We start from the raw sequence: 8,981 nt of genomic DNA on the forward strand, positions 1-8,981 counted from the left end.
TCGCAGCACTAGAATAGCGGTAAGTGTATGCTCCCTCACAACAGGATATCTCTTTTTTTTTTTTTTTTTCAAACTGTCAATCACAATATTTGAAGTATTTGGTAAAGCAGTCTTTTGTTTCTTTATGTTTCACAGAAATTTTAAAGACAGTTAGGTGAAAAAAAGTAAGTAAATTGTTCATTATTTCAAAAGTAATCGCCATCGCTGTTAATACGTTTATTCGAGTATGGGATGAGATGGTCAATGCCTTCATGGAAATGTTTCTGTTTGCCTACAGAACCACGATTGTATCCAGGCATGCACCTGTTCGTCCGAAGCAAATCGACGGCCACAAATGACTTTCTTCAGGAATTCAAAAATATGGAAATCGTACAAGAAGGCCCACATGCTGCCAAGGTTGTTTCCACTACGGTGCAGAAGTTTCTCTAGGAAGGCCTTACTCTTCCTCCTACCCAAGCGATTTCCATATTTTTGAGTCCTAAAGGAAGGCATTCGTGGCTGTCGATTTGCCTCGGACGAAGAGGTGCAGGCCTGGGTACAATCACGTTTCCGTAGGCAACCAGAAATATTTTTCAATGAAGGCACTGATCGTCTTGTCACACAGTAGGAAAAATGTATTAATAGTTAAGGCGATTACTCCTGAATAATAAACAGTTCACTTACTTGTCTCCATGTGTCTGCTTTTCAGCTGACTGCTCGGTACAGAGGATTATATCCTGAAAAACTGTTAGTCTTTCACAGCTATTGATGTTACTTTACGTTTACCTGTCGCAAGTTAATACTTTGATTCAGATGATACAAATTCTCGCCACTTATCACCAGGACAGGCGTGCAGAAAGCTCAAAAGTGGGCCAAAATGCGTAGTTCTCAGACCGTTATCACTTTCATAAAGAAGTCAAGCAACATTAGAGTTTATCCCCACAATATATTAAAAAACAGGAATAAAAAGCTGTTACACCAGGGTGTTAAGTCTGTAACAGGTCACTACTTACGAGACTAGCTGGTGCAAAGAGCTAGATGTTTAACTGTACGTAGTAATCATAGCTTGAGACCGACGGACTAATATTAAAGATTTTTACCCACACACTCCACTTGAGGTTTCAAACTTAGATCGCAAGGTTTTCGCACGGTCATCCTTTCCTTTTTTTCTTTTTAAATCAAAGCCTTCTTACTAGCTTGGTGCGGCAAGCCACGAATTCATCTCCTGTGGCAACCATTTCATCTCAGAGTAGCAATTGCAACTTGCATTATGTGATCAAAAGTATCCGGACACCTGGCTGAAAATGATTTACAAGTTCGTGGCACCCTCCATCGGTATTGCAGGAATTCAATATGGTGTTGGCCCACTCTTAGCCTTGATGACAGCTTGCACTCTCGCAGTCAGACGTTCAATCAGGTGCTGGAAGGTTTCTTGGGGAATGGTAGCCCATTCTTCACGGAGTGCTGCACTGAGGAGAAATATCGCTGTCGGTCGGTGAGGCCTGGCACGCAGTCGGCGTTCCAAAACATTCAAAAGGTGTTCTATAGGTTTCAGGTCGAGTGCAGGCAGTCCATTATAGGGATGTTATTGTAGTGTAACCACTCCGCCACAGGCCGTGCATTATGGACAGGTGCTCCATGGTGCTGAAAGATGCAATCGCCGTCCCTGAATTGCTCTTCAACAGTTGGAAGCAAGAAGGTGCTTAAAACATCAATGTAGGCCTGTGCTATGATAGTGTCACGCAAAACAACAAGGAGTGCAAGCCCCCTCCATGAAAAACAACACCACACCATAACACCACCGCCTCCGAATTTTACTGTTGGCACTACACACTCTGGCAGATGACGTTCACCGCGAATTCGCCATACCCACCCCCCACCATCGCATCGTGATTCGTAACTCCACAACATTATTCCACAGTTCAATCATCCACTGTTTACGCTCCTTACACCAAGCGAGTCGTCGTTTGGCATTTACCGGCGTCGTGTGTAGCTTATGAGCAGCCGCTCGACCATGAAATCTAAGTTTCCGCACCTCCCGCGTAACTGTCATAGTACTTGCAATGGATCACGGTGCAGTTGGGAATTCCTATGTGATCGTCAGGATAGATGTCTGCCTATTACACATTATGACCCTTTTCAACTGTCGGCGGTCTCTGCCAGTCAACAGACGAGGTGGGCCTGCACGCTTTTGTGCTGTACGTGTCCCTTAACTTTTCCACTTCACTATCACATCGGAAATAGTGGACCTAGGGATGTTTGGGAATGTGGAAATCTCGCGTACAGACGTATGACACAACTGACAACGAATCACCTGACCACGCCCGAAGTCCGTCAGTTCCTCGGACAGCCCCATCTGCTCTCTCACGATGTATAATGATTACTGAGGTCACTGACATTGAGTACCAAGCAATAGGTGGCAGCACAATGCACCTAATATGAAAAATGTATGTTTTTGGGCCTGTCCGGATACTTTTGATCACACAGTGTAAGCCCTCACTTGTTTGCTGCATGTATTCCAATCTGTCTTCCTCTAGTGTTTCTGTCTTCTATAGTTCCCTCTAGAACAATGGTGGGTGCTTCCTGATGTCTTAAGATACGTCCTATCATCCTGCCTGTTCTTGTTCTCGGCGTTATTCGTATAGTCATCCCTCGTCGATTCTGCGGAGAACCTCCTTACCACATCAGTCTATCTAATTCTTAATATTCTTCTGTAGAACGACATCTCAAATGCGTCGATTCTCTACTGTTCAGGTTTTCCCACAGTCCATGTTTCACTGCCATACAACGCTATGCTCCAAACGTAAATTCTCAGAAATATCCTCCTCGAACTAAGACCTGTGTTTCATACTAGTAAACGTCTCTTGGCCAGGACTGCCGTTTTTCCCGTATCTAGTCTGCTTTTTATGCCCTCCTTCCTCTGTCCATCAGAGATTTTTTCGTTTCTAGGTAGCAGAATTCAATAACTTCGTGACCCCCAATTCTGGTGTTAAAGTTTCTCGCTGTTCTCATTCCTGCTACATCTCAATACTTTCGTCTTTTTTCAATTTCCTCTCAAGCGAAGTTCTGTATAACAGACTGTTCATTCCATTGAACAGATCCTTTAATTCTTCTTCACTTTCACTGAGGATAGCAATGTCACCAGCGAATCTTATCATTGTCATCCTTTCACCAAAATTTTAATCCAACTCTAGAACCTTTAATTTATTTACATTATTACTTCATCAATATATAGATTGAACAGCAGGAACGAAACAGTAAACCTCTTTTTTACACTTTCTTGTAATCTGAGCACTTCGTTCCTGGTCTTCCACTCTTATTATTCCCTCCTGGTTTTTGTGTGTATTGTATATTACTCGTCTTTCACTATAGCTTACTCCTATTTTACTCACAATTTCGAACGTTTTGCACTATTTTCGTTGTCCAATTGTTTTTACAGGTCCACAGATCCTATGAACGTGTCTTAATGTTTATTCAGTCCTCCTTCCATTATCAACCGCAATGTCAGAACTGCTTCTCTGGTAGCTTTACCTTTCCTAACGCCAAATGGATCGTCATCTAACAGATCCTGAGCTTTTATTCCGTTATTATGTAAATTACTAGTGTCACCAACTTCCATGCATGAGCTGTTAAGTTTATTGTGAGATACGTCTCGCAGTTATTGGCTCTTGCTCTGTTTGGAACTGTGTGGATTATATTTTTCCGGAAGTCTGACGGTATATCGCCACTCTCATACATTCTTCACATGAACGCGATATTCGTTTTCTTTCCCCTTCCTCCAATGATTTTAGGTCTGCCTTAGGAATATTATATATGCCTTCTGCCTTATCTTGTCGTAAGTCGTCCAAAGCCATTTTTTAATTCTGATTGTAATACTGTATTTCCTATCTCTTCTATATGACTCCTGTTTCTTCTTATATCACATCTTAAGACAAGTCATCCCCCTCATACAGGCCTTCATTGTGCTCTTTTCACCTAGCGGCTCGCTACTCTACATTTAACAGTGGAGCATTCGCGTAACTCTTCATGTTACTGTAGTACTTTCGCCTTAGCTTCACTGCAGTTCGTAATTATGTTATTCCTAAGTGATTTATACTACTATGTTACTGTCTTTCCCTGTTAATTTTTGTACTTCCTTCTTTCTTCGAGCAGCTGAAGTATTGCTTCTTTTACCCAAGGTTTCTTCGCAGTTACCTTCCTAATACCCATGTTTGTCTTTCCAATCTCTTTGATTACCCTTCCTTCAGTGTTCCATTCTCCCTAAGCTGAAGTGCTGACTGAGCTATTCCTTATCGCAGCATCTATAGCCTCATGGAACTTGAAGCGTATCTCTTCATTCCTTGGTACATCCGTATCCCACTTCTTTTCGCATTGACTCTTCCTTGCCGGCCGGAGTCTGGAACCGCGCGACCGCTACTGTTGCAGGCTCTGAGCACTATGGGACTTAACATCTATGGTCATCAGTCCCCTATAACTTAGAACTACTTAAACCTAACTAACCTAAGGACATCACACAACACCCAGTCATCACGAGGCAGAGAAAATCCCTGACCCCGGCGGGAATCGAACCCGGGAACCCGGGCGCGGGAAGCGAGAACGCTACCGCAACAACCACGAGCTGCGGATTCTACGGTCGCAGGTTCGTATCCTGCCTCGGGCATGGATGTGTGTGATGTCCTTAGGTTAGTTAGGTTTAAGTAGTTCTAAGTTCTAGCGGACTGATGACCACAGAAGTTAAGTCCCATAGTGCTCAGAGCCATTTGAACCATATTTTGACTCTTCCTTACTTGTCTCCTGAACTGGCCCTTCGCCATTAGTAAATAGTGATGTGAATGATCTGAGTCTATAATTGCTCTTGCGTACGCCTTACAACACTATATCTCATTTCGGAATGCGTGCATGGCCATGACATTTCTAACTGAATTCTTTCTGTATCTCGCGGCCTTTTCCAAGTATACATCCTCCTCTTGCGATTTATGAAAACATTATTCGCTATTACTAGCTGAAATTTATGACAGAACGCAATTAGACTTTTTCCTCTCACATTCCTACTACCAAACCTGTACTCTCCCGTAATCCTTTCTTATACTCCTTCCCCTAAAACTACAATCCAGTCCTCGATTTTCATCTCCCTTTACATACTGAGCCACCTGCTCTACATTCTCATCTCTATATCCGCTATCTCTTCATCTTCTGCTTGCTTCGTCGTCATGTACACCTGAACTACCGCTGTCGGTGTTGGTTTGCTGTTGATGCTTATGAGACCAGCCGTATCACGGAATTGTTCACAGTAACTCACTCTCTGTCCTAGCTTTCTATTCAGAATCCTACTCCCTTTATACCATTTTCTTCTGCTGCTGTTATTACCCTATTCTCGTCTGACCATAAATCCTTGTCTTCTTTCCATTCCACTTCACTGACCCCCCATTATATCTAATTCCGTCTTAATATTTCCATTTTCAGATTTTCTATCTCCCCTACCACGTTCAAACCCCGGACATTCACGCCCTGACTCGTAGGACACTATTCTTTCATTGGTTATTCAATCCTTTTCTCATGGTCACCTCCTCCTTGGCAGACCCATCCCGGAGATCCGAATGAGGTCTAATCCGCAATCTTTCGCCAATGGAGAGGTGATCATGACACTTTTTCAATAACAGGCCACATGGCCTGCGGACAGATATTGTGTGTCTTTAATGCAGTGGCTTCCATAGTCTGCTGCATCCTTTTGGCGTTGATGATTACTGATTCGTTCGCCTTTTAGGGACAGTTTCCCACATCAAGGGCAAGAGAATGCCCTGAACGCTCCTTCGCCCTTTTGAAAAGGCCGATGGCAAAGTGAGGTCTTATGCCGATAATCTTCGGATGCCACTGGTGATGATTTTTATTCAATATTTAAGCAGTGGCTATGTTCAAACCGGGGACCGAGGACCTTTTGTTTACTGGGGAAAGACGTTAACCCTACTAGTCAGTGTAATAAGATAACTACTGGCGGATTCTGGAGATGAGCATTTATGCAATAAAAACGAGGTTCTAAGCTGGAGCAAGGTATGTCCGTCTGTGGCTCCTCCACTTGATGGCGGCCAGCTATGAAGCAGACGAGCGTAAAAAATGCACAGAACGCTGAAAGCTCAAACAGAAAAGTAAATTAGGCTCCATTTAATACTTTCAATTATAAATTAACAAAAAGTTGAAAAAGAAAAGACCTCGATACGCCTTCGATTTAGTATACTGCTATGCGTCACATTCACAATGCATTTGTTGCGAAAATAGCGTGCAATGGTCTCGCTGTAGGAAGAGAGACAGCTGACATCCATAGTCCAACTGGAAAAATCCATATCTCTGCAAAATCAGCTTTCGCTAGAGTGTGAGTGAGGGGGAGAGAAATATAAGCCGCGTAAATACCGCGGCAGGGGTATCTGAACGGCTGCTTTTAGCCAGCGCTTACATTTAACATATGTATAACAGCGAATAATGAAAAAATTAATAAATAAAATAAAATGCAGAACACACTGAATGATAAAGCCAAAATTGAAGTAATCCTCAAAATAACGCGAAGTTTCATTTTACATGAGTCGAAGTACGCGTTACCGTCCTGATGGCAGGTAGTCCTTAGAATGTCGCAGAACCGAATTCAGCTGGCAACAAATCATTTTCACGTCAGTTTCCAAACAAATTTAATCCATTAAAATTCCGACATCATCATCATTCACTTACTGCGGGCTCTATAATTATTTCAATGCGGAATCTTGAATTCCGACGTCATTATGATCCATTTGCTGTGGGCTCTATAATTATTTCAGTACGGAATCTTGATACGCTAAACTTTGTACCAGAGTTAAGGTGCTGACAAGAAAGGCGCTGCCTTTTTCGACTGAAGGTATTACGTTAACAGAAAATAAGAGTGCAAAGTAGATTTTATTCCACGAGTATCGCTCATTTCATGAACATCGTTTTCTTCTTCCAGAAATGCAATTGTTAGAGTTCATCACGTCAGGTACTCAGCTAGTAGCTCATATAACAACACAGCTGTTCTTTCTATATTTGATGCTTATCTGGCCACGGGTAGGTTCAAATAAACAATACCAGACTTCTATACATTTACATTTATATCGTCACCAGCATAACAGGCCTGCGTTCATTATATCTCTCTTTTGAATCAACGTTAGTATCCGTTCGGTAGTGATTTCTGGAGCACAGATTTTGAAAGAATGTGAGAACAGATAAATTATATACCATTTCAAATCAATGAGTTACCAGCACATTCGACAATAATCTTTCTCCGCATATGTTTCTAGAATTCAGTGCTCCAGGAATTATTTATCCACATGCAGTAGCTATGACTGTTAGAATACAGCGTTTCTATGTCCGAATTTACTTACTTTGGGATTTCCTACAGATCTCAGAAAAATCAAAGGAAAGGAAGTATGGCTTCAAAGAGTTAGGAATCTTAACGAATTTTAAATTTATTGATATTATGTCTCCTACGAATTTAATCCCTAAACTTCTAACAAAGATTTTGTGGGTATTTGTTTACTATGCTACTCCCATCAACAGACAAATCGAGACGCACCCAAGTTGGCAGCGTCATATGGGTGAGACGTTTTGTCGCATACATTACTGAGTCTGTATATTCTCAGTGTCTTTTACACTTGTCTTTTTTTAAGTTGAAGGAAGAACTGAGGGGAATAGCATTTCGCAGATGATGATGGGGACTAAGGAGCGTGGATGAATGTCGTGAGAGCAGACGGAACACCCTTACAGTGTTGGAATGAAAAGCATATTGCTGTAGTTAGCATATCGTATCTATATTACTTTATGTTGTAAACATAAAGTTAATATAAAAGGTCTTGTGCTTAATAGCTGTTGTCTGCAAAATCTATCCTTACCTTTGGGGCAACTCTCGAGTTTATATAAAGCCCCGCTATCTTTTCGAAACGCGTAACTTGGAAAGTACTGGAGACTAGTGAACTCCGCCAACGCTTCACAGTTGCTAAATACATAAAGGAATTTGATATATATCCTAAAATCTTCCCTCCCTTTCTCTCTCCCAATTCCCTCCTTCCCCCTCTCTTTTTCCATCTCCACACACACACACACACACACACACACACTGCCCATTGTCTCCTTGCCCCTCTAACTGTCCGTTTCCTCTTCCATCCTATATGTACATTTCCTCGTCTCCCCCTCTCTAACCGATTCCTCTTCTACCGTTACTGCAAACGAAACCATCACTGCGAATTGAAGACGCTTCGAACGAATGGGTAAATCTGTTGGCATCACTGGTGTACGGCGTATGAGATGCTGGATTTGTGAGGGTGGTAGCTTTAATGAAAGTATTTCCCATAGTTTAAATCGGCGACTGGATAGAATCACAAACTATGGATAATTCAGATTTAGTGGCAGTATTCTAATCGTTAGCCAACAACCAGTAAACAAAACTTTCCCGTTTCTTGTAAAACCGACGGCGAGGAAGTAAAACACAACCGCCCATTTTTGTGTATTCAGTTTTTATTTGACAATATATATCAGGAGAAATAATAATATGGGAGGAACAATCAGTCTAACGGTGTGCATGCCCTTCTATGCCCACAGCATTACCTTTCTCGCAGTCGGTCTTAACAGATGATCTATACATTATCGTTTAAAAACAATGTGAGTGCGCGTTAGTGAGAGAGTAATATTGTGTATGTACATTCATTTGAGTGACGCTGAAAGGTGTTGAATAAGCCCGAGAAGATCTTGTCGAGATTATTGTTATCAACACTTCCCGCTACAATCCTGCTAAGCCACTGGATCGATGTCAACCAGGTTTGGTATATGTATCATTTATTACCGGTAAAGAACCACTGTCGGATAAGATCCACTTCATTCACGAAGGGGTGAGAGTGAACAAGAAGGCGCATATAGCCAGAATATACACATTCGCTATTAATAACACTTAATCATTTGCAATCAAAGTAACTCATTATTTCAAACCCTTGCAAGTGAATGTAGCTGAT

The sequence above is a fragment of the Schistocerca nitens genome, chromosome 2 (assembly GCF_023898315.1).
Source record: "Schistocerca nitens isolate TAMUIC-IGC-003100 chromosome 2, iqSchNite1.1, whole genome shotgun sequence".
Classification (NCBI taxonomy): domain Eukaryota; kingdom Metazoa; phylum Arthropoda; class Insecta; order Orthoptera; family Acrididae; genus Schistocerca; species Schistocerca nitens.